The sequence below is a fragment of the Lactuca saligna genome, chromosome 3, assembly GCF_052625555.1.
Source record: "Lactuca saligna cultivar CGN05327 chromosome 3, ASM5262555v1, whole genome shotgun sequence".
Taxonomy (NCBI): Eukaryota; Viridiplantae; Streptophyta; class Magnoliopsida; order Asterales; family Asteraceae; genus Lactuca; species Lactuca saligna.
The window spans coordinates 93,267,227-93,293,232 of record NC_136419.1 but is presented as its reverse complement, the minus strand read 5'-3'; the positions used below and the strand labels follow the sequence as shown (position 1 = coordinate 93,293,232).

Here is a 26,006-nt window from a genome sequence, read left to right as displayed (position 1 = left end):
AGTTTATCATCCACAGGCATACATAATTTCTTGCTTTCTTTCACAAGATCATCACATACACTATCCTTGCACCATGCATCATCAACCAAATTCGCAAGTTCTTTAATAGCCATGAACATTGTGTCATCTTTCTTGACTACATCCCCACATGTGAAATTGACATCGTCACTCTCATTTTCCTTTCGTTTCATGTAGTATTTCATTGTATGTCCAAATTTGTGACAATATAAACATTGTATTTCTGCCAAAGGTTTTGCATACTACTTACCTTTTGGTTTTGAAAAAACTTGAAAAGCTTTTTCTGTAGTTTCATCATCAAAGTTCTTCATACGAAATTCATGGGATTGAAGTATCCCCAAGATATTTTGCAATGATAAAGTACATAAATCCTTTAATTCTTCCACTGCTACAACCACATATTCGTATTTGCGGGTGAGGCTCCGTAGTATCTTTTGAACAACCCTCTTTTCTTCATTATCTTCCACATTCATTCTCATTTGATTCATCAAGGCAATCACTCGATTGTAAAACTCTTCTATAGCTTCCGATTCTTTCCTTCTTAACCCATCAAACTCACTGTGCAAGGTTTGCAAACAGACTACTTTGACCCTATCTTGTCCCATGTATGTGTTATGCAATGCATCGTAGGCTTCCTTGGAAGATTTTGACCTTGATATACTTTCAAACATAGGATGATCAACTCAATGGTAAATCAGAAATAATGCCTTCTTGTCCTTATTCTCTAATTCCTTTTCTTGTTGTCCAGTAAGATTCTCTGGTTGAGAGATGCCTTTATCCACAATACTCCATAGATCCAAAGATTCATACAGAACGTTCATCTGAATACTCTAGTTATGGTAGTTTTCACTATTCAATCGCGGTAACTGGGTTTGATAAAGACCGTTGTTCGTAGCCATCTTTAAGGAAAGAAATGATATATCTTTTGATTTATAATTGTTGGCTCTGATATCACTTTGTTGCAATCAAACAAAGAATTAACAAGAAGTGTACAAGTCTTCTCTACAAATATATATGAAGAAAGAAGAAATAATGCAGTGGACGTTTTGTCACACCCCCTGGCCAGACGGTGAAAACGTCCGAAGGCGGGTGACATCATTGGGCAGTATCATAACAATTGAATATAAATGAAACATAGCAAATCCAAACATCATAGATTCAAATAACAAACTTACATTGTATATATGTTATATCTATTCTTCAAATTACATAAAAGAGACATAAGTAAATAAATTCCAAACTATAAGAAAATAATCCTGAATTCGCGCCCCTTTAACCTGCTTACTGCTTTCCTGAGAATACAGGTCGTTTGAAAAGCATCAACATAAAATATGTTGGTGAGTTCATAAACATTTTCGTATAAAACTTTGTGATAGTTTAGAAATACAGAAAATTCGAGTGTTTTCTTATCAAAACAGCTGTAACTCTTGTTTTCAATCCAGTATACCTAACCGTGCGTACCTTAGTTTGTTGTCTTTCGAAATTGTGAAATCATTTACTCCAGAAAATCTTTTATTTTCTTTTTATAAAATAATCGTGAGTTCTGTTTCCAATTGAGTATAGTTACATGTGTTTGTTTTAGTCTATCATTTTCGAAATCGTATAAAATCTTTTACTCCAGAAAATCCTATATTTTCTTGTATAAAATAATCGTGAGTTCTGTTTCCAATTGAGTATAGTTACATGTGTGTGTTTTAGTCTATCGTTTTCAAAATCGTATAAAATCGATTACTCTAGAAAATCCTATATTTTCTTGTATAAAATAATCGTAGGTTCTGTTTCCAATTGAGTATAGTTACACGTGTGTGTTTTCGTCTAACATTTTCGAAATCGTATAAAATTGGTTACTTCAGAAAATCCTATATTTTCTTGTATAGAATAATCGTAGGTTCTGTTTCCAATTGAGTATCCTTGCATACGTGTGTGTCAGTTTATAGTTTTCAAAATGGTATACAATCTTTTTCTGCAAAAATCCTATATTTTTTTATTTGTAAAGATCATAGTATTGAGACTCTAATACTTGTTGGGTGAAAGAAATCAACATGATGATTGTGGACATTACGTGCAAGTTGAGTGGAAGGTCAACACAAAATATGCGGACCATCAATATCGTGCATAGGGCAGTCAAAACAATGTGCCAAAATTTATTTATGATGTTTTTCCTTACATAAATTTTTAAACATATTCTAGTGAGCCGCTATAACAATACTAATATGACGGAGACCTGTGTTGGCGTTTCTCAGGCATCCGCTTTTGTTTAGAAACATTTGTCACCCTAGACTAGTCGGTTTAGCTGTAGCGCACAACAAATGTGCGGGGTGTCAATCCCGTATAGATCTATACACAAATTTCCGCTCTCCCACCAAGAGATTCTAGTTATAACTCCTTACAGGAATTTAGACGTACACTAGTATATTTATATTTAGGTACTTTTGTGAATCATCTTCACTAGAATATCAACTGATTTTTGAGCAATCGATAAGATCTGTTATTTAATAAATAACATTACTTATGCTAGTTGATTAGGTCTATGGTTTTCCTTTATTGAGGATAATCCACTTGGAATCATAAAGTAACAAATAAAGCTCATATTTGTCAAAAATGTGTCATATGTGGCATAAAACTTGGTGAAATGTGTGAAAATGACTCATTTTAGACTTATATTTGAGAAAATATTCAAAAAGGCCCTTGTTTATCCATAAATATCATTTTTGTTCCTTTAAAAATTTGAGATGTTTAGTAACTCTTCAATTTTGCTTCATTTTCCAAAATGATCCTTTATATATATATATATATATATATATATATATATATATATATATATATATATATATATATATATATATATACACACTAGCTGTCTACCCGCGCTAAGCTACGAGTCTGAATAATTTGTTTCAGAAATTTGTTTCTAGAGGTGATAAGTATTTTTTTTTTTTTTTTTGTGTAGTTCACTACATTTAAACATTTATTAATAATAGTCATTTTAACAAATATACATCCAATAAGTATAAAAAATGAATAGTTATTATTGTTTGCAAATATATACGAACACAAGATTAATTTTATATTATTAATCGTACAACATTTATTTAAATATCATACACTATATCATTAAATATCATCTACATAAACTATCTTTATATTGTACATTATTGTTTTGTCTTAAAAATAATAGTACTATATTTGTTATGGTAAAATAAAATAAAACTATATTGTTGTTTCGTTAAAAATAAGATTTTTCTTTTTTGTTTTGGATTCAAAATAAAATTGTGCTGATGTTTTACATTTAAACGTGCTATATATTTGGTTCTATATTTGATGATGAATTTGATAAAAATAGTCCTAATTTGTCGGACGATAAATAATTTTTTTTGGTAAATAGTTTGCTTTCGCCGCCGATTAACTTTTATGAGTGGTGAATCCTATCCTCTCAGGCTCCATCTACAATTTCAATGCTTATATGAGTTATTTTTTAACGATTTCTTTTGAAAATGTTTAGAAGTTTAGACTACTTTATCTTGTTTTCTTGTCTTATTTATTATATATCTAATTGTTATTTTTATTATTAAAAATTGAAATCAAGACATGTTAGCTTTCTTATTTTCTGTATTTTAGATTGATTTTTTTTATCAAACATTCATTATGTTGTTTTACAAAAAAAATATTGTGTTAATGTTATCTTTTACGGTTGTCCGACACAACATACACTTAAGCAAAGTGCTATATGTAAATTATAAAATTAAAGAATTTTGAAGTTAAGTTCATGCATCTTTGGTTATACATAAGTTAAATAAAAAAATACAAAAGTTCCAAATAATAATATATGTTGTAAACAAATTACTATATAAAAGTATAGGACCGTAATATGAGTTTATGTAAAAAGTAATAATACATGTTTTTTTGATGGAAAAAAATTAAAATCAAAATGTTGATTAATAATACAATTAAAAATCTTGCTTGTACGAAGAACATTAAAAATCTAATAGTAACGACCATTTTAACGAAAACATTATATTTAACTCATAATTGAACATAAATCATTACCATTTAACTACTATTAATTAAATTAAAAGCAAAAGTTTTGTCATTTTACCAAGTCAACTAAATCCATAGAAGTTTACCCCATTAAAACTAAATCGGTAATTTCTACTTCTTTTTCTTTACAATCCACACCTTAAAAAAACGGTATAAGTAACAAATTTCCGGTTAACCCATCCATATTCTTTTGATCTCATTAAGAGCACCCTACCATATTTTATTTTATTTTTTCTCACAAAGTGTGTGGGTGGGGTGGACATCGCGTCATGGTGTTGGTTATCTCTCTTGTTCTATTTCTAAGTGTTCTGCTTCAAGTGAGCATTATCAAATCATCCGACATACTTCTAGTAGTCTTAAAATAAATCCATACTTCATTATATGAGCTCTGTGCTAACGTGCTCATTAACTGGTCACTCTAAATGAGTATGAACAAATTAGTAATTAAAAATGATAAATGTAGTATATGATTAATAGAAAATGAACCGGTTATTACCATGTCGAAATCTTGGGGTCCTTGCATTTATAACCAGCTATACCTAAGATAAAAGAAAAATAATTGAAAATCCAATAAATATTTTTTGTATTGTTCATGAAAACGATACAAATCTATGAATAAAAAAATAAGATGGTACGTGAATAACAAAGTGTTGTTTTCAATTTTTTAAACCATATAGAGGGGATAAATTACTACCTACGAAACTGAAGAAACAAAGTAAAACTCTAATTCTTTTGAAAATTTTCAGTCCAATTTTTTTCCTTTGAAGTAGTTTTGGCAAATTTATCTCACGCCATACTAATTAGCTTTTTAGTTTTACACTTTAACATATAAACAAGAGACTTAATAAATAGACTACTAAACCATTAATGCAACATATACTAATATCTGATTTGAATTAGCCTCAAGGTGCATATCATCATCTTTAAGCCCAATAAAGGAAACATCCACACCATTGGACCTTTAAACCTATATATTGTGCACTAACGTTTTATCAGTTGTGCAAATATGATACATGCATTTAATTGATAAAAGTAGTCATTGTAGATAAAGTGAATGCATACCGGTTGATGAGAAAAAAAGATTGGCCTATGAGCCCCGATAACCTATAAAGAGAATACTACAACTCTACATACAACATGAATAAAACCTTGCATGTTCAACTCCATTTTTTGCACCTAGCAGTTCCTGATTAAACATCAAACACATAATTGAGTTATATAGCAAATTAAGTGCAACAGATTGTTAACAACATTAATAAAAAAGTAAATTAAATTTTGTCAATGGGAAAGAGTTATACAAAATGTCCAAGCAAATCCAATCCAACAACGGACCAAATGCAAGTACATTCATACATTATATCCATCTTCATGTAATTGTGAGAATATACAAGACAATCCAACAAAAGAATCATAAAAATAAACAATACTAACCTTTCACTCAGTGATAATGGTGATGAAGAACACTAACCCTAAATGTTTGAGACCAGGAGGTACTTTATTGACTATTTTTCAGACTTATACAGACCAAAATGATAGAAACAAATATATATCCAATAAACTCTTGGCAAAAAAAAAATAGAAAAAGAGATAGATATAGAGAGAGGACGATCAAAATTTGTTCATACACTGGAATGGAGATAATGGGAGAGAAAGCAATCAAATGAGAAATTACTCAGATTCCAATCGAAAAAGCGCCAAACCAATCATCAATTTCAAAGAGTAGACAATTTTGAAGGAGAGAGAGAGAGAGAGAGAGAGAGAGAGAGAGAGAGAGAGAGAGAGAGAGAGAGAGAGAGAGAGAGAGAGAGAGAGAGATGTAACTTGAAATTCGATGTGAGAAGATAGAAACTTCGATCTATTGCTAATGGATGATATGCATTAAAAGATTCCAGTAAAACAAAATACATATAAAGATAGATTGGATGCAAACCTGAAACCCGTTTGCCAAACCCTATTTCTTCTACATACCAAACAGAGTTGTGGAATTGTGGTTATGTAGCTTGGTAGAGATGGTTGTAGGCGGAACGAAAAATGTGGGTAATATTAGGGCCATGGTTTGATGACATATATATATATATATATATATATATATATATATATATATATATATATATATATATATATATATATATATATATATATATATATATATATATATATATATATCGGCGAGGATGATGGCTGCTAGTGGAGACAATATAGTGGTAACCACTTACTGCCATGATGATGCTGAATATAGGAGTGGGCTAAAATAAAGAGATGTTTTCCGAGATGATAGCGGCGGTTGAGGGCGGTAGAAACGATAACGACTCTTGATGGTTGAAGGGGCGACGATTGTGGCCAATCTTGCTGGTCGAAGGTGATAACAAGAATGCGAGGAATCACTTCAGTAGGGATTGTGTAGTTTAAACAGTAGAGAGTTTACAAGGCGATACGTGAGATGATGGTATCAATGGAGGTGATGATGGTGAGTTTAGGGTTTCTTTTAGAGGGAGGAAGACAGATGGAAGAAGGCGGCGAAATAGTTTGGAGATGAAGGTGATGTAGAAGTTTGCCAGATACAGGGGAGACTGGCTGGAATCGACATATATTTGCTATATTCTCGGATTCAACAACCTCAATCCGTGTCAAACGCATTCTATGCCAGCTTTCAAAAAAAATTGAATCGAATGACCCATTCTTAATCCTTGAGTTTTTGACTTTTTTTTTTGACCAAATAACATTCAATGCATAAGTTTATTGTACAATTAGTATGATGTCTCATTTTGACTGCGCTTCAACTATATCAACTGTACTTGAACTGTTAGATAATCATAGTGGACGATAACATCACTGTTCCCATCCCTATTCCAGAACCGTACATGAGATTTTCATCTCATACGGCTCCTCAAAGGTCACAAATAAATCTAAGGACCCGTCTATTATTATTTTTCTTGATATGTTTGTAGGATATATAGAGAGAAAATCAAATCCATTGTAAGGTCCCCATTAGACACTGGAATTCTGTTTGCTATATTTATAATAAAGTGCTTCTGAATTCATCTTATTTTTTAATAATTTAAATTTTTCTTTGTTGAGTAATAACTTAATCCTTGAATAAAATGTTTCTTGTAGCAATATCCATAGATATTTCAACCTAACGTTTTTAATTACGAAATCAAATTAGACGTTGCATTAGTTCACGAATTATGACAAGCATTCTATCTCTATATAGAGAAAGAAAAAAGATATTTTTTTCTAGTGCAATTCCATTAAGTCTTTCGAGTTTTTTCGTTCCTATTCTCCTTTCTCAAAAAGGGGGACGTTAAACAAAGTTAAAGGATTACTTCGTTCTTGATAGTTATTTACTTAATCGGTGAATAGAAGTATACTCTGGATCGGAATCGTGGGAAGTACTCCTTGATCATTTCTACCAATTTAAAGCCCCAATTAGAATTCTTTTTATCCAGAGAAAAATAGACTTACATAATCTCTATTACGAATCCTTTGTGTACCTTAGTGTTCCTAGCTATCCACTCATTTTTATCAATCTACTTTAGGGTAATACATATGGTAATAGATAGTAAAAACCCCATAAAGTTGGTTATTCTTAAAATTCAGCATTTGAAGCTAAATGCTTATTAATATACTAGCCGTTTACCCGCGCCAAACGACAGGTGAAAATAATTTTTTTGGAAATTAGTTTCTAGAAACAATTAGTGTTTTAACTTTTTACGCAAGTGGGAGGGTTGTTGCCGATTGTTTAGGGTTACAAAAGAGAAATGTTAGAATAGATATTACCTAGAAGGTGGAAACATATTTGGTAGACGGTGGTCTCACCTTGAGTGGTTCCGGTTATTTGACGGTAGCATTGTGAAAAGGTATATGTAATGTTTTTTATTAAAATTAAAAATATATTATTGTTCTGATTAATCCATCACATTTTAAAATTGTTCTATGCTTGTAAAAAAAATTGTTTTTTAGAGTTAATAGAAATATCAAAAACTATGGTTTAAGAAGTAATTACATAAATTCTCTAATATGCTTATACAGTAATATTTTTTTTCTAACCTATTGGTTTCTCAAATCAATAATATGCTATTTATCAATTGATATTGTGTTTGGTCATTTGATCTAGTTATATAATTTTCCATTTTTTATATTTCCATATCCATATGATCATCCAGTTATATCATTTTCCATGTTTTATATTTCCATATGCTCATTTAATAGTGGTTGCCATGAAGCTTCATTCTTTGGTTGTGCTTAAGTTAAATGTTATCATGCACATAGAAAAATGTATTATATATTAATATCAGGGAGTTTTTACAAACAATGTTTAACAATTAGATTATGCAACAAACACTTAAAGGCGTGGGTATCCCCTACTCTTACTTTATCGCCCAAAAAAGTAATAAGAACAATGAAATTTGTAATCTGTAAACACTTCATATAATTTTGCATGTAATGAATAGGGAAAATGACTTAAAAGTCCAACGAAGTTTTCAAACCGTTTAAAAAACTCCAATAATGTTTTGTCTGTTCAAAAAAACCCAACAAATTTAACATTTTATCTAAAAAACCCAACTAAGTTACACTTTCTCGAAAGTCAAATAAGAGAAACATATGACGTGGCTTATTACCGTATCGGAAAAATGATTTGTTAGACCAACGAAGTTTCCATAACGTTTAAAAAACTCCAATCATGTTTTGACTGTTCAAAAAAAAAAACCAACGAACTTAAACAAAACAAAATTGGAATTTTCTGAAGGGTTTGAAACTTTGTTGGACTTTTTAGACAAAATGTTAAGTTCGTTGGATTTTTTTGAACAGACAAAACATGATTGAGGTTTTTTTGAATGGTTTGGAAACTTCGTTGGGCTTTTAAGTCATTTTCCCTAATGAATATGTGCACAGTTTGCATTGATTTGTAGCCTTCCTATATTAACATAAACAACCTTATTTATTTATTTTCAAACTTCTCCTTAAAACATATTTTATAAAATATAATGAAAATGAGCAAGCTTTTTTAGAACAACAATTTTTTTAAAACATGTAAAAACAAACCCCAAGGGCAAAATGGTCAAGAGACATGCCAAATATATTGTAATCCATTATCTACCCACAGAAATATGTGAGGCTCATCAAACCAAAAAATCCAATAAAAGTATAGCATCAATAGCCAGAAAAAAGGTTCAGGAACTCAACAAAACCAGAACCAAGGGCAAAATGGTCGGAACCCAAAATCGATACAATCAAAGCATACCAACTTTATTTCCTCCTGTTTGAACATGAGATAGAAACCCAAAAAGTGTGAACAATTTCAAAGTCAAAGAAAAGTTTCGAAACTATTTGCATTATTAACAATTTGAAATACCCTTGGAAGTTGACACAAGCATTAACTCAAATGACTTGAACTGTTAAAGGTTTATAATCTAACTTATTTTGCACAAACTGAAGAGAGATCCCTTACAACCTAACTTTTAAAAGCCATTTGGTTTGTAACATATAGTACACCTAATAAATCCTCCAAATGTTAACTGTGTGATGCCATTAAGTGTCAACTTGGCACTAAACCACCAAACATCCTTGATTTAAGGTAACTTTTCAATTCAAATGGGATGTAGTCGTTTAAAACACTAAAACCACATTTAACATGAATATATTGTACTCGTATAAATCAAAAGGAAGTTTTGTTAAAAAAATCAAGTGGATGTTGTGTATTCTGTACATGTAAAAGACAAAAGAAAAGGAGAAAATGGAGGTTAACATGAATATATTGAAGCTCAACTTCGAGCTATAAAGAGAAGTACCTAGCAAAATTATCAATATTGTTTAACAAAGAAATTTTTTTTAACGGATTGCTCGTAACATTTTAATTTTCAAAAAGAGATCAGAGAAAACATCAGAATCAAGTAAAAAAACTCACAAACGGACCTGTGTTGAGAGAAAATTTAGATATGGTGAGAGTAGTGGCATAGATATAGGGTTTATTCTATTAAATGTTTGGTGAAGATGGTGAAAATAAAACGTTGAAATTTCATCCAACCCTAAAAATGCCATCTAACATTGAAATTTCAACCAACCACCAACCGAGCATTTCTTTGTTAGCCAAAAGTTTGAAACCTCCACCTGAAGAGAAGCAAGCCCAAAATTTTCATTTGTATCAGCTTAACTCTGAACGAAAACATCAACCCAAAACATGATTATACATATACACACCTATATATATTTTTACATACTAATTGCATAGCACACACACACACACATAGAAAGAAGAGATATAAAAAGAAAAAGATGTTAAACCTGCTTCATCAAAATTTTCTTTGGATGATGGAACTTTCCTTTTGACGCTTGCATTCTGGAGAATAAGTATCAATTAGAAATCCAAGTCAACTTATCAGAATTTTATATACCATGTTGCACTTCAACAGATCTGAATGCAAAAAAAAAAAAAAAATTGCATCTTCACCGTATCAAAACAGCGTTGTTGCTATAAAAGTAAAACTGGATCATCAAGGATGAAATAAAAACCTTGTTGAGATGGAAATGTCTTTGTATCTTCTCGATGGATCTAAATTAACTCATCACCCACTGATTGATATCCTTTTCTCAGCTAAATCTTTGACCTGTAAGAAAACCATACATTAATCACAAAATCACAAACCTATCCTTGATCTTAAAAATACACAAAGAGAAGATGATAACAAACACATTAAGGGTTTAATAACACATATCTAGAATATACATACAAAGATATGAAATATCTTACCAGAATAGGGGCGTTTGGTGGTCATGGTCAGGGAACAATTAGGAGTTTCTTGTTCAAGTTTCTTTAATCCAGCCATACATATACGAAATCAGCCAAAAAACCAATAACATTAGATATTTGTGTAAGAAAAAATAAAAATAATAAAGATTAAACATTCAAGATGCGTGTTTCATGTTCAGACACCATCAATTCAGCCAAAATAGAATTTGATTAATTAGAACAATATCAAATCCTAATCATATAGGAGAAAATATTTAAAAAGAATAAGATATCGATCTCACTCATATAGTTAGTGGTGATGACTCAACCTTGTGTCTCTAGATTTACAAAAAGCAAAATGGTCTCTTGAAAATGGGGAAGAGGGTTTGACGGTGAGAGAAGGCGACGACTGTAACAGACGGTGGTAATGGCGGTGCCGACTTCATCTAGGTCATAAAAACATAGTTTAAACATATATTAGAAAGATATTGAATCGATCAAATCGATGGTGGTGGGGGAGACAATTGTTTGTAGTGATGGAGTTCACCTGTTAGGGAAAAGAGAAGAAGAATGAGTGTGGTGGAGATGATGGTTGATTTAACTGACGATGGAGATGTAGTGTTCATCATTTAAGGAAGGGTCAGCGAAGATGCAGGTGGCCGTAGGTGGTAACCGATGATGGTGGTCTCGATCATGACGTCGGAATTGCCTGGTAACTAATAACAGGTTGAATTGGATGAAATATGTTATATAAAGTGGATATGTTGACTGATTCTGTTGGCATGAGAAATAATCGTTCAACTTGGAGCTCATTCAACAACAGTAGAACAAGATAAAAGAGATAAAAAGCTATAATTAAGGACTGTAATTTGAATATGTTTATAACATTGTTTGACTTTTTCAAATCTTGACTAACCGGAAGATAGATATAAGCTAATAAACCACAGTCATTCTTATCTTTAAGATGTTGACCAAAATAAGATTTATGATTTGATAATGCATAAAATGATTGTAAATAGCCCAATACGGTTTGTACCTCTTAAATTTCAGCCTTTGATCAAATATGCATATTAAGGTATAATATATATATATATATATATATATATATATATATATATATATATATATATATATATATATATATATATATATATATGTCCGAAAATGTCCCCAAAATATTATTAATATTCCAATTTAACCATTTCCAAAATATTATGTTCAACATGTTTAAACACATTTTTTAAGCAAAACCGTATGATTCTTGATATAACCATGTAAGAATTATATTTCCAAAACATGTTAGCTTTTGTATTTCTAGGATGTACATTGTGATATATAGTTCAAAGCCTTGAGACTTGTTACAAATCTCGAGTTGTTGAACCATTACACGGATATCATAATTCTAAGAACATAAATCATAACATATATGCATAAACAAGAAATTATACTAAATTTTCACAAGACGCTGACTTGTATCCTCCCCAAAAAGTATCAAAACATAAAAAAGAGGGTATGAACCTCACCATGGTTTGATTTGATGGGTGATTTGGTTAGAAGATGAGAAGTTCAAGCCCTAACTCTTGAACAGTTTTGATAAATCTTTGAAACTTAATATCTCCTAGAAAAATCATCACATAATATTTTGTGTAACTACAATGAAATAAACAAAATAATATGGAGAATTACTAACCCAAAACATGAGACACTTACTAGGATCTAGAGAATGCCTTGAGGAATTAAAGTTTGAAGCTTGAACACGTTAAGAGCATTTTATGAGTTCACAAAATGTAGAAATGAGTTGGCCAAATAGGATGGAGGGGTTTACGGTCATTTATAAGGGATAATGAAATGATAAGATGTTTCCTTGGATGAATGTTGGCAAATGCATGAATTACTGAGATTCATAGTGGAAACAACCATTTACAGCTCATAACCACCATAAACACATTTGAGTTGGGAAGGGTTTATGGTCTAAAGGCATCCTAGGTTTGAGTTCATGGTCATATTGCCTTTCAGGATTGAATTTACACCCACTAGGTGGTCCCCTAAAGGAGCTTACGCCATAGATTCTTCCTTGGATTGTGTTCACGGCCAAAGGCAGTTCACTAAATGTAGGTTTACTACCAAATATTGGCTTTTTAAGGGTATTAATGGCCAAAGTGGCTTATTGAAAGTAGTTCACGGCCAATTGCTTCCAAGTATTGATATCATGGTCTTAGGTGGGTCCTATGGAAGTGTTTATGGCCTTAGATAATAGTAAGGTCAAGTATACTTTCCTTATAATTCAAGTGTTCAACATTGTGCCTCAATTACAATCTCTTGTGTCTCCACCATGTGATCCTTGTTTTATTGCATTGTAGATTGAATTCTCAATTCAATTGTCCAACTTTGTCTTGTTTAACTTGTTTATTTTTAAAGTGGTTACCTTATATGTGACTATCAAGGTGTATACTTCCATCTACATGTACTTATGCTCTCATGGTTTTCAAGGTTCTTATTGTAATAGGGTTACAATTTAGTCCTTGCATGGGCCAAATTGTTTGCATTGTCACATCATCCCCCCGTTAGAGGAAAATTTGTCCTGAAATTCTTTGAAAACTTTTCTTTAATACAAGCAAAAAGATAAAGGTAGTTTTGCATCATTTGATTCTCGCCTTCCCATGTGATTTCAAGTCCACGCCTGACATCCCATCAAGCTTCACAGTGGGGATGCGGCTTTGGTTCGTACGCATAACTTTTCTATCCATAATTTCGATAAGTTGTTCAGCGAATACGAGGTTCTTGATCACTTCAATCCTATCTAGTGGAACTTTGGGGGCGTGGAGGGGGGGGGGGGGGGTTCTAAGAGATACTTCCTTAGTTTTACTTCTCTTGCCAACTCGCATCATCCCTTTCCAAGGGGAGATTTTTTATAATACCCTGATTTCCTACTTGGAACTCCAAGGGCTTGAGGCCTGCTATCTGCATGGCTCTTTTGGTGGCCTCACTATGTTTGGAGTTGTGCTTTGACTTGGACTATCCTTTCCATTGTTTCTCGAATAATCTTGGGTCTAGTGAGTGTACTATTAGGCACTTGTCCTCTTGTCAGCTTGGTGTCTCCTACCTCAGCCCAACATAGGATGATTTGCACCTTCGGCCATACATGGCCTTAAATGGTGCAACTCATATGCTACAGTGGTATTTGTTGTTATGTGAGTACTCGATTAGAGGCAGGTGGGTATCCCAAGCTTTGTCTATGTCTATTGTACATGCCTCTCTTCGGGGTATGGGTTATTGTTTATCTCGATCTCATCCAAGTGAATTTCTAAAGTTTTGGTGGTCAAACACTTATTGTAACAGCCCGAAATTCAGGTTCAACCATCTAGCCCTTCATCTTTATTAATTGTCATTTTTATCCTTTGTGTTGGGCGAGTACGTTGGGCGTACAAAGAGTACGCTGCACGTACTCGCGCGCCTTTTTGAACGCGTTGTCACCCGAGTGCGCTGGGCGTAACTAAGGTTACACCGGGCGTAACCTGTCCAGACCCAAAAACCTAATTTGTCTTGATGGCTATAAAAGGAATGAGATGGCCTTGTCCCTCAGCCACCATCCTTCAGAAAGAAACCCTAAGAGAGTTGTTCCTTCGTTTATAGCTTGGGTGTGAGTTTTCTAAGCTTCAAGGTGTCATTTCAAGGTAGCAAAAGAGAACAGGAGTCCATTGTGGAGGCTAGAAGTTGGTGTACAAGTGTAGATCCGTGGATAACAAAGGTTGGAGCTTCTTCCTGAGGTAAAAAGTTCAAATCTTGTCTTGTAGTTCTTATGGTATGCTTCTTGGACCAATTTCTAGGGTTTTTGGTCCCAAAGATGGAGACTTTATGAGCAAGTAGTCTCCATTGGCTTAGATCTACCATATTACAGGTCTATTTGAGTTGTATGTTCATAAAAATGTAATCTTGGACGTAAATATTTAGCCATGCATGAGATCTAGATCTTTGAGTTGTAGGAGCCTTTACAACCATGCCAAGGCTTAAAGGTTCCGACTTTGTGGGTTATGAGACTTAAAGAGAGCCGGATCTAGAAGTTGAAGAAGTGTCTTAACCATTTAAGACCAAAAATAGGGTATGGCTGAATCTGGGACTTACGCTGGGCGTAACTCCTAGTACGCGCAGCGTAAGGGGTTGAGACCCCGATTGCGATTCATCGAGGTACGCCCCGCGTACCATGGTCTGTTGACTTTTATTGACTTTTAGGATTTTGGTCAACATGTGGACTTTGAGTCAAGGAGGGGTGAAATGGTCTTTTACCCCTCTGTGGGATAATGAAAAGGGTGAAGCCTAGTCTTTGAAGCCTATATTAATTAGAATGATATTTCGTTATGATTAGGCGAGGTTGGGTCTTCGTTTCGAGATTCGGAAATAGCAAGCATGTGAGATTCTAGACTTCCTACGAGGTGAGTCTTCTCATTATACTGTACCTGGAAGGCTTTCTATGTGTGATTGGAAGGTCGGATATGTTATGAGCTGTATGCATTATATGTAATTAAGTTAACCGTTTGTATGTGCTATGTATGCTATGCTTGATATGGGCCGGAAGGTGTTATGTTATGGGCCAGAAGACATTTATGTTATGGGCCGGAAGGCATTGTGATGTGGACCGGAAGGTCGACGCGGGTAGGACCGGAAGGTTTACCGGGTCGGGACGGAAGTCCCTTGAGACACATGGACCGGAAGGTCATGGCCTGGAAAGGCGTATGTGCGTAAGTAGTATATTGGGGAACTCACTAAGCATTTATGCTTATAGTTGTTGTGTTATGTGTTTCAGGTACTTGCGAGGACCGTGGGAAGGCGCCGATGTGATCTGTACACACCGACGGAGGATTTATTTTATGATCTTGGGATTTGATATGTTTTGTATTATAATATGATACATTGGATTTTTATGGCTTAATTTGGTTGAAAACATGTTTTAAGAAATGAATTTATTGTTTTTGAAAATTCACTTTGTTACAAGTTGGTATCAGAACCTTGGTTTGAGGGATTCGGATGCACCTTCGGGTGTAACTGAACTCAAACCGAGGATTTGAGAAAAAAAAATCTATAATAAAAGCATAAATTTTATAAGAGATTTTGTGATAACCAAAGAAGAAGAAGTGTGTACGGTCAGCCAGCGCCCGAAGGGTAAAATCCCCAAAATACTCTTACAATATGTGTTATGAGATATGTTATGATATCTTATGCATTGTAGAGTAGACTAGGTATTCATATTAGGACTAGAGTGGCCTGATTTGTGATGCCTTAGTCTAGGGGAATCCTGCTACTATGAGATGCCTTGAGAGCGAGTAGGTAGCCTATGCATAACAAGAATAGAGTACTTGTGTTCCGGGGTCCTAGGAGGAGGACTTGGGGTGAATGCTGATGCGTTGTAATCAGTAGTATAGGGCCAGTACTACTGAAGACACCGGATCAGTGGGCAACCCAAGTAAGAATCCTTAGGGTATCCGAGGCCGAGTAGGGTTGCGTTATCGAGTGCGAGTATGCTCGATCGAGTCTCTGACATTTTTATGTTGTATTTCAGAGGCATTATGGTTGGGACACGCCACCGACCTGGGACGAGCGGTGTGAGTGACGAGGAGCTTCATCAGATGATCCACGATGAGGTGGTTGCGGAAATCCGGGCCGAGATTCCGGAGATGTTTGGGTCTATCAAGACCACGCTATTGGAGACTTTTGATGAGCGGTACACCGCGGTGACTGAGGCCGCCGCCGCTGCAGCTACAACAACTGTGGCTACTGCCAGACCTCAGGGAGGTGACTCGTTGTTGTTCCGGGAGTTCAGCAACATGAAGCCACCCGAGTTTGATGGGACGCAGGATCCGATCACTGCGATAAGATGGATTGCAGACATTGAGGGATGCTTATATACGTGTTCATGTCTGGAGCATCTGAGGGTACGGTTCGCTTTGAACCAGCTTCGCCTAGGAGCGAAGGATTGGTGGAAGTTCGTGACAACGAACTTCACTCTTGCAGAGATTTCAGCAGTGACTTGGGAAACATTCACCACCATGTTCAGAGACGAGTATGTTCCCCCGGTGGGAAGGGAACGGTTGATTCAGGAGTTCTTGACCCTCAAGCAGGGTAATGATTCAGTTTATGTGGTCACCCGGAAGTTTCATGACAGGGCGATGTTCTGCCCTGAGCAAGTGTCTTCTGAGCAGCCACGGATGAGCCAATATTTGGGTATTCTGAGGAGGGACATTCCGGAGTTCATATCAAACTCGACGTACCGGACATTTGCTGATCTCCAAGAAAATGCCCGAAAGAGGGAGATTGAGTTGGAGACTCAGGCTAGGGAGGAGGCCGAGTCTCAGAGGATGGATCGGCGACTGACTCAGTCTCAGCCGGCAGCCAAGCGGACCAAGTCTGCCGATTTGTGGATGGGAGGCCATAAGGGCCGCACTTGCGGAAAGTTCGGAAAGGGTCATGAGGGGGCCTACCGATCAGGTGTTTGCTACAAATGTGGCAAGGAGGAGCACATCGCCAGGGATTGCCCCAAGGAATTTATGGTTTGCTTCCATTGCAACTAGACCGGCCATCGGAAGGCCGAGTGTCCTTAGCTTCACCAGGGATCAGCACAGGGATCTACACCTGCTGCTAGGGTCACTGAGACTCGACCGGCGAAGGCCGAGGCTCTGACTCGGGTGCGAGTCGGTCTTTTGTATCTTTGGCTTTTAGTCAGCACATCGGTATTGATCGGGAGGTGATGAGTCAACCCTTGAGGGTTTCCATAGCTGATGAGAAAGCGGTATATGCCACCGACGTGATTCGAGGATGTGTGCTCGAGATTTTTGGTGTCAAGTTCCCTATAGATCTAGTTCCTATCGCGATGGGAAATGTCTGTGTCATCGTGGGCATGGACTGGTTGAGTAAGTTTGGAGCGGTCATTGACTGCGAGAGACAGCTGGTGACCATACGAGACCCTAGTGGGGGAGTGCTTTCTGTGTATGGCGAGGGGACCCGGTGGGGGTCAGCGTTTTGTTCGGCTGCTAGGGCGAGACAGAGTTTACAGCAGGGCTGTAGTGGATTCATAGCGTATTTGATGGACACACGAGTGGCTGTGGGGAGGCCATGTTTGGTTGACGAGGTTCTAGTAGTGTGCGAGTTTCCGGATGTTTTTCCCGAGGAACTTTCAGGCGTGCCTCCGGAAAGACAAGTGGAGTTCCGTATCGATTTGGTTTCGGGAGCAGCACCTATCGCCAAGGCGCCTTATCGCCTTACTCCACCAGAGATGCAGGAGTTATCCTCGCAGCTTCAAGAGCTGTTGGGAAAGGGGTTTATTCGACCGAGTAGCTCACCTTGGGGAGCACCGATCCTTTTTGTCAAGAAGGAGGATGGTTCACACCGAATGTGTATTGATTAACGGGAGTTGAACAAGTTGACGATCAAGAACTGGTATCCGATACCTAGGATTGATGATCTGTTCGATCAGTTGCAGGGGACATCATGGTTCTCCAAGATAGACTTGAGATCGGGTTATCATCAGATGAGGGTTCGAGATGAAGATATCCAGAAGACTGCATTCAGAACTCGTTATGGACATTACGAGTTTGTGGTGATGCCTTTTGGGCTCACCAATGCCCCAGCTGTGTTCGTGGATCTCATGAACAGGGTGTGCAGGCCAATGCTGGATCGGTCAGTGATCGTATTCATTGATGATATTTTGGTATATTCGAGGTCTAGAGAGCACCATGAGGAACATTTGAGGGAGATCCTTGGAGTTCTGAGATCGGAGAGGTTGTATGCCAAATTCTCCAAGTGTGATTTCTGGTTATGAGAGGTCTAATTCCTAGGGCACATTGTTAACCAGAAAGGGATATTGGTCGATTTGGCCAAGATTGAGGCGGTGATGAGATGGGAGGTGCCGAGATCATCCACGGAGATCAGGAGGTTTCTGGGATTGGTCGGCTATTATCAGAGGTTTATTAGGGATTTCTCCAAAATTGTCATGCGACTTACCAAGATGACCCGGAAGGGTGTTGCATTTTCATGGGGTCCGGAGTAGCAATCCTCATTTGAGACACTTCGTCAGAAGTTGTGCGAAGCCCTGGTGCTCGCACTCCCGGAAGGGATGGAGGATTTTGTGGTATATTGTGATGCATCAATATCTGGGTTAGGGGCAATGCTAATGCAGAGGGGGCACGTTATAACATTTGCATCGAGGCAGCTGAAGCCTCATGAGTCGAGATATCCCACCCACGTTCTGGAGCTGGGGGCTGTGGTGTTTGCCCTCAAGATCTGGCGGCACTATCTATATGGGGTTCAGTGTACCATATACACGGACCACAAGAGTCTGAAGTACTTGATGGATCAGCCAAATCTGAATATGCGCCAGAGGAGATGGTTGGATGTGGTGAAGGATTATGATTGTGAGATCCTGTACCACCCGGGCAAGGCTAATGTCGTAGCCGTTGGTTTGAGCCGTAGGACGGAGAGAGCCCCGATCCGAGACGTTTGTATGAGGTTGACGGTGATGACTGCGGTATTGGATGCCATCCGAGGGGCCCAGGTTGAGGCTGCGAGACCAGAAAACCGAAAGCGGGAGCGTGTTTTCGGGCAGGTATCGGAGTTCGTTACTGATAGTTGGGGACTTATGACATTTTAGGGTCGGATTTGGGTACCGTTTGTGGGTGGGACGCGTACCATTTTGATGGAAGAGGCACATCGGTCGTAGTTCTCGATCCATCCCGGGGCTACTAAGATGTATTTGTACCTAAAGAAGGAGTATTAGTGGCCCTGTATGAAGAGGGATGTTGCATGGTTCGTCGAGAGGTGCCTAACTTGTCGCCAGGTTAAGGCCGAGCACCAGCGCCCGCATGGTAAGCTGCAAATGCTGGAGATTCCCAAGTAGAAGTGGGAACATATTACCATGGATTTTATCACCAAAATCCATAGGACTGCGAGAGGTTGGCAGAGTTGTATGTGAGGGAGGTGGTATCGCGGCATGGGGTTCCGATGTCGATTGTTTCAGATCTAGACGTACGATTTACTTCCGGATTTTGGAAGAAGTTTCACGAGGAGTTGGGTACGAGGCTGCATACCACCCACAGACGGACGGGCAGAGTGAGCGGATGATTCAGACGCTCGAGGATATGCTTCGAACGTGTGTTTTGGATTTTGGAGGGAGTTGGGACATGTATTTACCTTGGTAGAGTTTTCGTACAACAACAGCCATCATTCGAGCATTGGTATGACACTGTTTGAGCTGTTGTATGGGAGGAGGTGTCGGACCCCCATCTGCTAGGGAGAGGTGGGGCAACGGGTAATGGGTAGTACGGAGATTGTGATTCAGACGATAGAGCAGATACAACTGGTCGGGCAGAGATTGTTGACCGCTCAGAGTCGCCAGAAGAGTTATGCGGACAGGCGTCAGTCCGAGCTCGAGTTTTAGGTTGGTAACCTTGTACTCTTAAAGGTATCTCCTTGGAAGGGAGTGATTCGATTCAGGAAGAGGGGAAAATTGGGGCCTCGATATATTAGACCTTTCAGGGTAATCGCGTGGGTATGCAGGGTAGCCTACCGTTTGGATCTACCTGTGGAGATGGGTCCGATTCACGACACCTTTCATGTATCGCAGTTGAGGAAGTGTATTGTCGACGAGTCGGCAGTAGTACCATTAGAGGATATTCAGGTGGATGCAGGCCTGAACTATGTCGAGAGACCCGTGGCAATTAGGGATCGAAAGGTTAAGGTTCTGAGGAACAAGGAAGTGCACTTGGTGCAAGTGCAGTAGCAGCATCGGAAGGGGTTCGAGCTGATGTGGTAGTCCGAGTCAGAGATGCGGGAGTAGCATCCGGAATTGTTTTCGGAATAAGACTTCGTGGACGACATCTGTTTCTAGTGGCGGAGAATTGTAACAGCCTGAAATTCAGGTTCAACCATCTATCCCTTCAGCTTTATTATTTTCATTTTTGGCCTTTGTGTTGGGCGAGTACGTTGGGCGTACAAAGAGTACGTTGCGCGTACTCGCGCGCCTTCTTGAACGCGTTGTCACCCGGGTACGCTGGGCGTACCTAAGGTTACGCCGGGCGTAACTGGTCCAGGCCCAAAACCCTAATTTGTCTTGATGGCTATAAAAGGAATGAGATGGCCTTGTCCGTCAGCCACCATCCTTCAGAAAGAAACACTAAGAGAGTTGTTCCTTCGTTTATAGCTTGGGTGTGAGTGTTCTAAGCTTCAAGGTGTCATTTCAAGGTAGCAAAAGAGAATAGGAGTCCATTGTGGAGGCTATAAGTTGGCGTACAAGTGTAGATCCGTGGATAACAACGGTTGGAGCTTCTTCTTGAGGTAAAAAGTTCAGATCTTGCCTTGTAGTTCTTATGGTATGCTTCTTGGACCAATTTCTAGGGTTTTTGGTCCCAAAGATGGACTTTTTATGAGCAAGTAGTCTCCATTGACTTAGATCTATCATATTCCAGGTCTATTTGAGTTGTATGTTCATAAAAATGTAATCTTGGACATAAATATTTTGCTATGCATGAGATCTAGATCTTTGGAGGTGAAAAGAAAGGTATTAGAGGGTGTAGGAGCCTTTATAGCCATGCCAAGGCTTAAAGGTTCCGACTTTATGGGTTAGGAGACTTAAAGAGAGCCGGATCTAAAAGTTGAAGAAGTGTCTTAACAATTTAAGACCAAAAACAGGGTATGGCTGAATCTGGGACTTACGCTGGGCGTAACTCCCAGTACGTGCAGCGTAAGGAGTTGAGACCCCGATTGCGGTTCATCGATGTACGCCCCGCGTACAGAAGCTGGTACGCCCCACGCACTGTGGTTTGTTGACTTTTGTTGACTTTTAGGGTTTTGATCAAGATGTGGACTTTGAGTCAAGGAGGGGTGAAAATGGTCTTTTACCCCTCTGTGGGATAATGAAAAGGGCGAAGCCTAGTCTTTGAAACCTATATTAATTAGAATGATAGTTCGTTATGATTAGGCGAGGTTGGGTCTTCGTTTCGAGATTCGGAAATAAAAAGCACGTGAGATTCTAGACTTCCTACGAGGTGAGTCTTCTCACTATACTGTAATCGGAAGGGTATCTATGTGTGACCGGAAGGTCAGATATGTTATGAGCTGTATGCATTATATGTGATTAAGTTAACCGTTTGTATGTGCTATGTATGCTATGCTTGATATGGGCCGGAAGGCATTATGTTATGGCCCGGAAGGCATTTATGTTATGGGCCGGAAGGCATTGTGATGTGGACCAGAAGGTGGACGTGGGTAGGACCGGAATGTTTACCGAGTTAGGACGGAAGTCCCCTGAGACACATGGACCGGAAGGTCATGGGCTGGAAAGGCGTATGTGCGTAAGTAGTATATTGGGAAAGTCACTAAGCATTTATGCTTATAGTTGTTGTGTTATATGTTTCAGGTACTAGGGAGGACCGTGGGAAGGCGCCGGCGTGATCTGTACACACTGACGGAGGATTTATTTTATGATCTTGGGATTTGATATGTTTTGTATTATGATATGATACATTGGATTTTTATGGCTTAATTTGGTTGAAAACATGTTTTAAGAAATGAAAATTTTGTTTTGAAAATTCACGTTGTTACACTTATGAGTGTTGCATACATAGAATGTGAAATGTTCTAAACTAAGTTCTTATGGTAACCAAGGGCCTTAGGTTATCCGGCCTATCCTGGAGAGAAATTTCAAATGGTTTACTAGGGATCGTGCTCCTGGTCTCCTAGAAGTAGATTTTTTAGGCCTTAAGAGTTGGCACCATTGTCGCTAATGTTGAGGTTGTGTGTGGTGTAGCTGACCTTATAAGTCTTAGGTTACTTTGAAAGCTATATTACTATGGTGTTTCTGATGGGTTTGAGCCATAAGAACATTCATATGTGCACATACAAACCCTAATGCTTGGATCTAGGTTTCTCTAATTAAACATGCAATGTATCCAATACTTTGATTGATAGATCTAGTATAATAACATAAGAAATCAGATCTGAAAGATTACCTTGAATTACTTGCTTGAATCTTCTTGTCCTTGGAGCTTAGAGTCACAAATTATAACGCCTGCATTTCTGGGCTTGCCATTTTTAGCAATGCAATAGTTTAGGTTAACCTTTGTAACCCGCTTTGAAATAATACAAGTGTATTATTTGAGTATTATGTGTTTTGTGCTTAATTGCTTAAATATGTGGTTTGATTAATTAAGAATAAAAATAAGCGTCAAAATTTAAGTGTAAAATAAACTTGAAATCTTTAGATAATGTTGTAGTAGTTGAAACAAGGTTTCCGAAGATATAAAGAATGCCGAAATCCGAGTTATAACGAGGAAGTTATGACCTGTCAAAATTTCGCGACAGAACCGACACCGCTAAATGACGTAAAAAGTGAAATTTACGTTAGAGCGATATTTAGCCTTAGTGATCTAAATGAGAATTGAAGATCTCGTTGTTAGTATCAAAGCGATAAAAAGTTAGGCGAGAACGGACGTCAAACGAAGAAGTTATGAATTTATAACGAAATTTTCTGTCCCGGCCTATTAAAAATAAATAATAAAAATAAATTCAAAATTAGTCGATGGAGTCTAAATGAAAGTTGTAGAGCGAGGTCTCACCTTCGCGTGGATATAAAGAACGTCGAAAACGGAGTTCGTATGAAGAAGATATGAATTTCCGAAGATTATTAAATAATTAATAATTAAATTTAATTATTAAATCCTGCCTTATCCGAAGACGAGTCACCGAACTCATCCGGAGTACGCCCCGCGTACTCGTGTACGCCCCGCGTATAACAAGAAATGTCGACACTTCGGATGATGCATACAGTGATGATTTCGGAGGCATGTACGCCCCGCGTACTGGGAGGTTCCAGCCTCCTATAAATAGGATGCGAGGGATCCGGGCATAATTGCTCATCTCTCCTCCATTTCGTGCCGAAGCTCTGCGTTTTTACCCCCGAAGCCCCGGTAATATTCCCGAGTCCCGAAGCAAGTCCCGAGATCCCGAAGATCCCGAGAAGTGCGGTTTTCGAGCCGAAGCTCAGCCCGCGAGAAGTTCGATTTTTGTAGAGATCTTCCAGATCTGCTGAGGATTACTAGTTTTGCAAGTCATAGTGCTGTCCGATCATCTTCTGATCAAGTGAGTGTATAGTACCTTTCATAAGCACGATAATAATACAAGTATGATTCGAGTGTACTAAGTATATTGTTGTTTATATGTGTGAGTGTGTGGTTACCTTCTTCTAACGCATAATTATCAAGTATTTAATATAAAATACGTGTTATGTGTATATTTTGTTGTTATGTGTGTGAATGTATATTCACTTTCTTCTATCTCATAGATATGATTTATTCTCTGAAATACATGTTATGTGTATGTGTCTCATCTGTTGTTTTGGAATATGTATTGAATGAGAATGCTATGCAGGTTTTAAACTATGTATAAAAATATATATTTTTATCTACTAATATGTTGGGTAGAACATGGGTAGATAGTTGGTGTGTAGTAAACATATGAGATGCCTCGATGTTGTTTTGTTCCAGTCATCTAGCAGAATTTAGATGACGACCACGGGCTTTTCTAGATAGTCCAGTGGAACGCTAGCAGGCTCATAACCTGTAGGTGTTAATGAACTTGGGTGTTCATTCGTTGTATTCCATCCCCCTCATGGTTGCCTTATTTGACTTATATTGCTGAGGAACCCCCGAAGCATGTGTTGTCACCCCGATGAAATATTCTTAGACTAGGTCCCTTGTGTTAGTTATTTTAGGGACATAAAGTGAGAATAACGGGAATGGGTAATTGGGTTATTGCTGGTTGATAATAATTAATTTAATTATTTATTGTGGGTTGAAAACCCTATATGCTCACCAGGCTCCCAAGCCTGACCCACTCAGTTTTATTTGTATTACAAGAAGTGGCGCAAGGGCATAAGATGGATGAACCATCAAGTTGTTTTGTTTGCAAGTCTGTATATGTATATATTTTTTGAATGACTTGTAATGTTATCGTTTATGCTTATTGGTCTGTATCGGAACATGACACCCCGAGTTTTGATTATATAATGAAAATACATTTCTTTTATGAAATGCTTTGGTAAACATTGTTTTATCATGTTTTGTTTTTGGGAACAAATTCCGCAACTCTTTCAAATCAAAAGGATTTACTCTGAAATTATTTTAAAAGCATAAATGATAATCGATCTTTTCTGGCCAAGATTTTGGGGATGTCACAGTTGGTATCAGAGCATTAGTTTAAGCGAACTAGGAATTTGTAGGATTTCTAGACTTAAACTTAGAATGCTAAGTGAAATTTTTAGATGTGTGTCTGTTACATTTTAGACACGAGCACTAGTTTATTTTAGGAAAGTTGCCTAAAATGCTTTATGTGCTAAATGTTATATGTTGCCATATATGATATTATTTGTTCAGATCTATGGTGTGTTGCCGACCGGATCTAGAAACTTTATGTGTGTAGGATTCTAAGCGTACGTCTACGATATTAGAACTAGCATATAAACGTTTTGGAGTGATAAGGATGATGTCAATATCTATCGTGAATGAGGATCTAATTTCACCTTATTTGGTGTGTAGATCAAAAATGGTGAGAACAAGAAGTGGAGTTGGAAATGCTGATGAAAACAGGAATCAACCACCAGTGATTGAACAAATACCTGTCGTAGCAGTAGCACCTGAGCCAATAACCATGGTTGGTGTGCAAATGATGATTCAAACAATGTTGGATCCTCAGATGGATGAAACTAGACGGTTGCTTCAACAGAATCGTGAAGAACTGTCAATTCGTGTGGAAGAGCATGAATTAAATGAAGGGCACTCGGAAGGTGGGAACTTCAGTGGGTCTGTTGGTCAAGCCAACCCACCGATAGTTAGACGAGACAACCATGATGGAAGGAATGATGGAATGGGATGCAAGTACAAGGACTTTCTAACTTGCAAATCATCGACCTTCAATGGAAAGGAGGATCCGATTGGGGTTATGGATTGGATCTCAGAAATGGAATTGCCCTTCATGACTTGTCGCTGCAGAGGCAAGTTGCAGACTATCTATGCAGTGCGTCAATTCCGAGGTGGAGCCGTTCGTTGGTGGAACACTCTAGGGAAGACTTTAAGCCCAAATGAGCCACTACAATTATCATGGGCAGAGTTCTTGGTGCAGTTCAAGCGCAAGTTCTGCTCGGCTCAAAATCTATTGGAACTAGAGAACAAGTTTCTGACAT

The 26,006-nt window shown here is 37.6% G+C and overlaps 2 long non-coding RNA genes across 7 annotated transcripts; both read right to left on the bottom strand.

The window, feature by feature from the left end:
• Nucleotides 1-4,112: 4,112 nt before the first annotated feature.
• On the bottom strand, nucleotides 4,113-6,098 carry LOC145033847 (uncharacterized). 3 transcript variants are annotated; one of them, XR_013677743.1, is made up of 4 exons: nucleotides 5,987-6,098; nucleotides 5,119-5,242; nucleotides 4,553-5,023; nucleotides 4,113-4,474 (listed from the first exon to the last, which is right to left on the bottom strand). It is a non-coding gene; the product is annotated as an uncharacterized LOC145033847 (long non-coding RNA). The 3 variants fall into 3 exon arrangements; XR_013677742.1 differs by having other exon boundaries at nucleotides 4,113-5,023; XR_013677744.1 differs by having other exon boundaries at nucleotides 4,113-4,595.
• Nucleotides 6,099-8,363: 2,265 nt separating this feature from the next.
• On the bottom strand, nucleotides 8,364-11,586 carry LOC145033846 (uncharacterized). Of its 4 annotated transcripts, none has more exons than XR_013677741.1 (6): nucleotides 11,334-11,586; nucleotides 11,089-11,232; nucleotides 10,808-10,868; nucleotides 10,570-10,664; nucleotides 10,342-10,471; nucleotides 8,364-10,167 (listed from the first exon to the last, which is right to left on the bottom strand). It is a non-coding gene; the product is annotated as an uncharacterized LOC145033846 (long non-coding RNA). The 4 variants fall into 4 exon arrangements; XR_013677738.1 differs by having other exon boundaries at nucleotides 10,342-10,396; XR_013677740.1 differs by having other exon boundaries at nucleotides 10,342-10,396; nucleotides 11,116-11,232.
• Between the last annotated feature and the right edge of the window lie 14,420 nt (nucleotides 11,587-26,006).